The sequence below is a fragment of the Neophocaena asiaeorientalis genome, unplaced genomic scaffold (assembly GCF_003031525.2).
Source record: "Neophocaena asiaeorientalis asiaeorientalis breed wild unplaced genomic scaffold, Neophocaena_asiaeorientalis_V1.1 scaffold55, whole genome shotgun sequence".
NCBI classification, from domain to species: Eukaryota; Metazoa; Chordata; class Mammalia; order Artiodactyla; family Phocoenidae; genus Neophocaena; species Neophocaena asiaeorientalis.
The window spans coordinates 7,209,777-7,219,370 of NW_020175684.1; positions in this window are offsets into that span (position 1 = coordinate 7,209,777).

Below are 9,594 nucleotides of genomic sequence, written 5' to 3' on the forward strand. Positions count from 1 at the left end.
AGGGGTAAGTGACAAGAAAGAGTGTGTGTGTGTGAGTGAGTGAGTGTGTGTGTGTGTGTGTGTGTGTGTGTTTTGAAGTGACAACTAAGGATGGCTGAAGACGAAGTCAGCTCTGTGGTAGATGGTGTAGGGAAAAGGAACCCAATTTTGTACACAGAAGAACTGAATTGAATGAAACACTACATTATGCAGGACCTGATTTCTTAAAAAAAAAAAAAAATTGAAGAATGTCAAGATGGTTTTCTAGGATCTGACCCACTTCTCCAGAAACTTGCTAAATTAGAGACCAGTCCTTTCCTATCCACTGTCAGCAGCCAGATAGACCCAGTAGCTTAAAAATAAAGGGAAGGAACTTCCCAAGTGGTCCAGTGGTTAAGACTCCACAGTCCCAATACAGGGGCCCCGGGTTCGATTCCTAGTCAGGGAACTAGATCCCACATGCCACAACAAAGAACCCCCATGCTGCAACTAAGAGCCCGCATGCTGCAAGTGAAAAAAGATCTCACGTGCTGCAATGAGGATTCCACACACAGCAATGAAGATCCCACATGCCGCAACTAAGACCTGGCGCAGCCAAATAAATAAATATTTTTTAAAAAATAAAATAAAGAGAAAAGAAATAGAGGAATAAGAAGAAAAAAAGTGAAGTCAGGGGATTAAAGAATGTATAGAAAACATGGAGTATTAGAATTTCCCCAAAAATAGAGATGAGCAGGGCTTTGTTCAAAGAAGGTGGGGAAACCTGAAGAGGAAAAAAGCTTGAAGAAAATAGAGCCCATAAATGGGCAGCACTCAAAAAAGCTGACCCATTATGTGGTTCTCCACTTATAATGACCAGAAAACAGTGAAACCAACTGATGAAACTTGCACATAAGCTTTCCACTTTATATTTCAAATTCTCTTATATGCAATGAGTATAAAGAAATAATATACACATAAAAGGTTTGCTGTTGCTGTTGTTGTTATTACTATTGTATTTTAACTAATCTAAGTGTTCCAGTATTAGTCTTCAGCTGGCTAACATACATATTCCTCACCACTTAAGTAATGATTTTTTTTAGGTGGATTTCTCAACTATCATCCCAAAGATGTCTTCTCTATCTTGGATCACTCTTCCACCCTTCTTTTGCAAAGCTCAGGGGTTTCCCAGATCACTAGCACTTAACACACTGTATACTAATTTGTTTTGGTGTGTGAATGATTGCCCTAGAGGAAGTGGTACCCATGAGGGCCCATCCACCATCTTGCATTTCTGTATCCCACTCAATGATTACTGGCTTAATCACACCACTATCATTCCAAGTCCAACTGTAAAAACAGAAATAAGTTTAAATACAATAAATATTTCACTTTATACTGATAGGCTCAAAGAGTTGGGTAAAGATTCATTATAGCAAACAAATGACCGGAAAGTTCTACATATAACTGAAGAGCTAGGGCAGTGACTCTCACCTTGGAAACTTGTTAAGGTGCAGGTTCCCAGGCCCCCACCCCCACCAAGGTTCTTATTCTGTAATAAAGCTGAGGAAACTACCTTTTTACCAAGCTAACCAGGCAATCCAGATGCAAGTGGTTCATAAACTGACTCTGAGAAACAGTAGTTTATACCCAGTGCTGCTGTTGGTGTGGCAGCTAGGAATGATGCTCAGCAGAAATCCTGCAACATACAGGTGTACTGTCTGTTTACACACTATTCACTCTGTGTAATGAGAGGTTCTGCAACTGAGTGATGAGATGCCCTTATCATTGATCTCTTTGGGGGATAAGCAGCAATAAATTTCAGGTCCCATTATCCTTCCCTGCCAAAAACATCCTAACCATCTCAATAAAATCCACCTGACTTGAAAGTTGCCCACTGAAACCAGCTATAACCAACCAATGACCTCGTACTATTTAGGCCTAACAGATCAGCTGCTGCTTAGAGCAGTAGTTAGGGAGGGTCAAGTAGAAGGAATTCGGTGCAGTTCCTGACAAAAGAATGGATTGACTAAAGAAACAAGCATGAAATGTCGCTGCCATCCTATCTCACCCTCTCACCCCTGGGCTGTCAAGGCCTCACCCATCTTTATACCCAGTCTCCACTTAGGAAAATCCTACCCTTTCCCAAATGCTGACAGCTCAGCAATTTCTGACCCCTTTGCCCATGCTGAGCACATAGGAAAAGAACGCTGAAAAGGGTTGCACCCAAAAGCGATCCTCCTCCTCTGTTATCCCAAAGTACATTTTGTATCTCATAAAAGTGCTTCGCACTGTGCCCCGCGTCCATTATTTGCGTACATGTTGCCCTCTCTTCTAGATCTTGAGCCCTGTAGGGAAGAAATATCATTTTAAACTTTTCTGTATTCCACTCAGCTCAGGGCCTTGCTCACAGCTGCTTAAGTGGAATGGGAAAACGTATCCAAGTCTCCACTGACTTTGGAAATACAGCTTGTTCTGATGCAGGAGACTATCTGTACCTGGCATATGTGTATGTCCAGACCTGAGGGACTGTTTTTCAGGTTGACTTGTATGGACTCATTACAGACAGCTCAAACATCAATTTGGCTTTTCCTAAATTCTGCAGCTCAAGAAGGCAGTCTCCATATTCATTTTAACAAATTCCATCATTAAAAAAATATATATGAAAATTTGTCCTTTCTCTCTCTCCAGGCAGGCTTGGTATAATAACATGCAACTTTGCGATCCCTTAGAAATAACACTGCAGTAGTAGCCACCCCCAAAACTATAAATATTTTCCCTTTCTTTCAATATATTTAATCATGTATGAAATCTAATTGAATAAATTTATCTTCAAAAGGATGTTATCTATATTTGTCAAAACTGAAAATACACATACTCTTTGACCTATAGGATCACCTACAAGAATTTATATTATAGAACTACTAGCACACGTGGAGCATCATATGTTCAAGGTTACCAAATGAAGCATTATTTTAATAGCAAAAATTTTAAATCAACCATCAACAGGGTTCTAACTAAATAATGGTACACCTTTATTTAACACAAATACAATATTCACTACAAACAGAATACTATATACTGAAAGAAGAGAAACAATGTATGTAACTTCTAAAACAGAAAGGACAAAAGAAAATTAGGAAAATTGGATCAATCCAGTATATGGCAAGAAAGGAGAGAAAAGAATGCAAAGAAATGGTAATCACAGGAAGGGGTATATGAATGAAAACCTATTTCTTAAAAGACAGTAATTCCAAAACTGGATTTGAAAAGAAAATAACAGTTTTATGCTGTTTATAAAAGAAAGACTTAAAACATTAACAACATTTAAAAAGTTGAAAAGGGAAAGAAAAATGTATACCATATAAACACTAACAAAAATCGAATGTAAAAATAGAACCAGATTAAAGAAAAAATAGATTGAAGAAACCAGATTAAGGGGGAAAAGCATTATTAGGGATACAGAGGATCATTATTTACTGATAAAAAAGAAACAATTTGCCAGCAAGTTATAAAAATTCCAAACCAGAATACATAATGCTAACAAAATAGTGTCAAAATAAAATAAGCAAATATAAATTGTCAAATCCACAATCATTGTAGGAGAATAGATTTAAGGCAGAAAAAACAAACAAACAAAAAAAGATTCCTATGTGCTTTTTTAAAGAGAAAACCTAAAATATAATGATATGAAAAGTTAAAAGGAATGGAAAAATATTTACAAATAACCTAAAGAAATCTCATGTAGAAGTATCGGTATCGACCACAGGGCAGACAGCAGAAGCAAGAAGAACTACAATCCTGCAGCCTGTGGAACAAAAACCACATTCACAGAAAGATAGACAAGATGAAAAGGCAGAGGGCTACGTACTAGATGAAGGAACAAGATAAAACCCCAGAAAAAAAACCAAAACGAAGTGGAGACAGGCAACCTTCCAGAAAAAGAATTCAGAATAATGATAGTGAAGATGACCCAGGACCTTAGAAAAAGAATGGAGGCAAAGATCGAGAAGATGCAAGAAATGTTTAAAAAAGACCTACAAGAATTAAAGAACAAACAAACAGAGATGAACAATACAATAACTGATATGAAAACTACACTAGAAGGAATGAATAGCAGAATAACTGAGGCAGCAGAACAGATAAGTGACCCGGAAGACAGAATGGTAGAATTCACTGTTGTGGAACAGAATAAAGAAAAAAGAATGAAAAGAAATGAAGACAGCCTAAGAGACCACAGGGACAACATTAGACGTAACAATATTCGCATTATAGGGGTCCCAGAAGGAGAAGAGAGAAAGGACCCGAGAAAATATTTGAAGAGATTATAGTCGAAAGCTTCCCTAACATGGGAAAGAAAATAGCCACCCAAGTCCAGGAAGCACAGAGAGTCCCATACAGGATAAACCCAAGGAGAAACATGCTGAGACACATAGTAATCAAATTGGCAAAAATTAAAAACAAAGAAAAATTATTGAAAGCAGCAAGGGAAAAATGACAAATAACATACAAGGGAACTCCCATAAAGTTAAGGGCTGATTTCTCAGCAGAAACTCTACAAGGCAGAAGGGAGTAGCATGACATATTTAAAGTGATGAAAGGGAAGAACCTACAACCAAGATTAGTCTACCCGGCAAGGATCTCATTCAGATTTGTTGGAGAAATCAAAAGCTTTACAGACAAGCAAAAGCTAAGAGAATTCAGCTCCACCAAATCAGCTCTACAACAAATGCTAAAGGAACTTCTCTAAGTGGGAAACACAAGAGAAGAAAAGGACCTACAAAAACAAACCCAAAACAATTAAGAAAGTGTTCATAGGAACATACATATCGATAATTACCTTAAATGTGAATGGATTAAAGGCTCCAACCAAAAGACACAGGCGCGCTGAATGGATACAAAAACAAGACCCATATATATGCTGTCTACAAGAGACCCACTTCAGACCTAGGGACACATACAGACTGAAAGTGAGGGGATGGAAAAATATATTCCATGCAAATAGAAGTCAAAAGAAAGCTGGAGTAGCAATATTCATATCCGATAAAATAGACTTTAAAATAAAGAATGTTACAAGAGACAAGGAAGGACACTACATAATAATCAAGGGATCAACCACAAACAAGATAGAGCAATTATGAATATATATGCACCCAACATAGGAGCACCTCAATACATAAGGCAACTGCTAACAGCTATAAAAGAGGAAATCAACAGTAACACAATCATAGTGGGGGACTTTAACACCTCACTTACACCAATAGACAGATCATCCAAACAGAAAATTAATAAGGAAACACAAGCTTTAAATGACACAATAGACCAGATACAGAACATTCCATCCAAAACCAGATTACACTTTCTTCTCAAGTGCACACAGAACATTCGCCACGATAGATAACATCTTGGGTCACAAATCAAGCCTCAGTAAATTTAAGAAAACTGAAATCATATCAAGCATCTTTTCTGACCACAATGCTATGAGATTAGGAATCAATTACAGGGAAAAAACGTAAAAAACACAAACACATGGAGGCTAAACAATATGTTACTAAATAACCAAGAGATCACTGAAGAAATCAAAGAGGAAATTTAAAAATACCTAGAGACAAATGACAATGAAAACACGACGATCCAAAACCTATGGGATGCAGCAAAAGCAGTTCTAAGAGGGAAGTTTATAGCAATACAAGCCTACCTCAAGAAACAAGAAAAATATCAAATAAACAATCTAACCTTACACCTAAAGGAACTACAGAAAGAAGAACAAACAAAACCAAAAGTTAGTAGAAGGAAAGAAATCATCAAGATCAGAGCAGAAATAAATGAAATAGAAACAAAGAAAACAATAGCAAAGATCAATAAAACTAAAAGCTGGTTCTTTGAGAAGATAAACAAAATTAAAGGAACAGAATTGGGTCATTTGTAGAGATGTGGATGGCTCTAGAGACTGTCATACAGAGTGAAGTAAGTCAGAAAGAGAAAAACAAATATCATATACTAACGCATATATGGGGAACCTAGAAAAATGGTACAGATGAACCTGTTTGCAGGGCAGAAATACAGACACAGATGTAGAGAACAAACGTATGGACACCAAGGGGGGAAAGTGGCAGGTGGCGGTGGTGGTGGGATCAATTGGGAGATTGGGATTGACATGTATACACTAATATGTATAAAATGGATAACTAATAAGAACCTTCTATATAAAAAAATAAAATAAAATTCAAACAAAAAAAGAAGTATTGGTATCAGAAAAACAGACTTTCAAGACTAGCACTCAGAAGTTGACATGCTGATCCAACAACCATCACAATTTTGAAATAAAAAAGAATAAGAACTCACCATACCATAAATTAAAATGTGTTATAAAGCTGTAATAATTAAAACTGTGTGACAGTTGTGCAGGGATAGACAAATGGACAAGCAAGGTGCACCCAGGCATTTAAAGGAATCTGATACATGTGTGATATAACCTCTAAGAGTAGGAAGAAAATAAATGGTACATAATAACTGACTATCCATGTGGTGGTGGAGAGGATTCAAAATTAGATCTCTTCCCTCACTCTATATGCAAAATTAAATGTCAAATAAATGACACAATTAAATATGAAAAGACTTTAAAATGTTAAAAAATACAAAAGAATACCTTATAACTTCAAGTTAGTGAAGGCTTTTTAAGATTTCCTAAACACATATAAATCATAAAGAAAAAGATGAGTAATTCTGACCACACAGAGACAGCATCAACAAAGTTAAAAGGTAAGCCAGGCTAAAGATATTTGCAGTGACAAAGGTTTTTCTGAACATATAAAGCACTCGTATTAAAAAGAACAAAGAGGGGACTTCCCTGGTGGTGCAGTCGTTAAGAATCTGCCTGCCAGTGCAGGGGACATGGGTTCGAGCCCTGGTCTGGGAAGATCCCACATGTCGCACAGCAACTAAGCCCGTGCGCCACAACTACTGACCCTGCACTCTAGAGCCCACGAGCCACAACTACTGAGCCACGTGCCACAACTACTGCAGCTTGCTTGCCTAGAGCCTGTGCCCCTCAACAAAGAGAAGCCACAGCAATGAGAAGCCCGCGCACTGACACAAAGAGTAGCCCCCGCTCGCTGCAACTAGAGAAAGCCCGTGCCCAGCAACGAAGACACAACGCAGCCAATAAATAAATAAATAAATAATTTTATTAAAAGAAATAATAAAAAAATAAAAGGACCAAAGATCCAATAAAAAAATAAATGGGGCAAAGCCTTAAACTGGTAACTCACAGAAGAGGAAATCTTATTGGATACTAAACAAAGGGAGAAATGCTCATTGTCACTATATGCTCAGTATTAAACAAATTAATTTAATTAGATAGGATCATGCATATCCAACCGACCAAATATTTGAATGTCTGACAATGACAAGTATTTGTGAGGGAGTAGGGAAACAGGAAAAATCAGACTGCTAATAGGGAGTAAACTGGTACAACTATTGTGGTGACTGACTAACAATATTTAGTAGAGTTGAAGATGCATGTTCTACTTCTAGGTATGTACCCTAGAGATACTGTCAAATGCGTACACAAAGAAACATAAACGAGTATTTTCTGCAGTACTGTTTATAATACTAAAAAGTCAAGACCATCCTCAATGGTCAATAAGAGAATGAACTAATTGTGGGATTAATCATACAAATGGGATACTATATACTCCTACAGGTATTAACCAGCTCAGCACATGTACTAGCTCTACATGTATCAACATATTAAATGTGAACACACAATACTGAGCAATGGAAGCAAATTTCAAAAGGATATGCATATCATGAAACCAATTATGTTTAGTATAAAATACAGAGAATATACATTGCAAATAATGAATGGTAAGGATATGCACAAAAAAAGGACAGTAGTTCTTCTTGGAAATGACATGAGGAAAACTTTCAATGGATAGGCAGCTTTTTCTTTATTTAAAAATGGAAGGAAAAAGGTTAACAGTGGTTAATTTGGTCAGTGGCTATATGTCAACATTCTTGGTTGCAAACAAGATCTGCTCTACTAGTTTAAGCAAAAAACAAATGGCTCACAAGGCTCAGAGATCAGGTTACAGGACTCAAAGAAATGCCCATTATTACAGCACAGCACAGCTGCAGGGAGAAAACCACTGAGCACAGCCCCACATCTTGTACCACGACACGGGACCCTCCGCCGCTGCTGCCTTAAAAGCCACATGTCACTGTTCCCCTCAACAAACTGGATCCCACGTGCCATGGTCTTCACAGCACCACTTTCAAATTTCACACAGGTGTGTCTAACTAGTGAGCCTAGGATGCCTGTCTGGGTCCTGACTGCAAGGAAGGTTTGGAAATTAAGTTTCACTCTCCACTTGGTAAGATACATAAAGGGGGAAGTCATCAAACAGTGGATGTTCAAGCAAGGCTAGGTGCCCAAAAAGCATGAATAATGTCCATCCAAATAAGGGTTTGTTAAATTATTTTTTGTAAGCTCAAAATATTTCACAATTTTTTAAAAGAAAAAGAAATTCAAAGTATAAATCCACAGACAACAAAGGGGATGGAAGAGGAAAACAGCAGCAGACAAGAAATTTCGCCCAGTTGCTAAAAGATGGACAGTGGAGTGACCAATGCAACAGTAGAGGATGTCACCGTCTAGAATACATGCGGGAGTCCAGCAGAAGAGAGCCAACCTGCCCAGTTGGCCTGGAGAAGCTCAAAGATGGTGGAAGACAGAAGAGGGGCTAAAGAGAATGGGATCAACTAAAGGTCTATATACAAACCAGTTGATCTCTACCCCATACCCCCTACCTCCAAATACAGAAGGGCCTGAATCTAGATATTTGCCCACAGGTAAGATACTGGAGGGATCTCATAAAATAAAAGAACGGTCTGGGGAGAACGAGAATAGTCATTATAGAAACCAGTCACCAAGACTGACAATCTCTTCATTCTAGCGTTAGAAAATCCCCATCATAACAGCCAGCTTCACCTACTTATCTTTTTTTTTTTTTAACATCTTTATTGGGGTATAATTGCTTTACAATAGTGTGTTAGTTTCTGCTTTATAACAAAGTGAATCAGCTATACATATACATATGCTCCCATGTGTCTTCCCTCTTGTGTCTCCCTCCCTCCCACTCTCCCCATCCCACCCCTCCAGGCTGTCCCAAAGCCCCGAGCTAATATCCCTGTGCCTTGCGGCTGCTTCCCCCTAGCTATCTACCTTACTACGTTTGTTAGTGTGTATATGTCCATGACTCTCTCTCGCATCTCTTCAAATATTTTCTCAGTCCCTTTCTTTTTTTCTTCTTCTTCTGGAACCCCTATAATTCGAATTCACCTACTTATCTTGAGAAGCCAAACCTCGCCCATACCACAGAGTTACCACTCAACCTCCCTACAGCCGCATTATCAACTAAAACTAACAACCGACAATTGCTAGATTTGAAAAAAAAAAAAAAAGCCTGAAACATGAAAGATTGAGAAAGCAAAAAATCCAACTCTAGAGGAACGAGATCATTCAGGGACTAGGAAATAGATGAATGAACAAATCAATGACTATAACTCTATTAGTATGTTCAGAAAGATTCACAAATACATACTATAACTGTTAAACATGAACAAGAGAGTGGT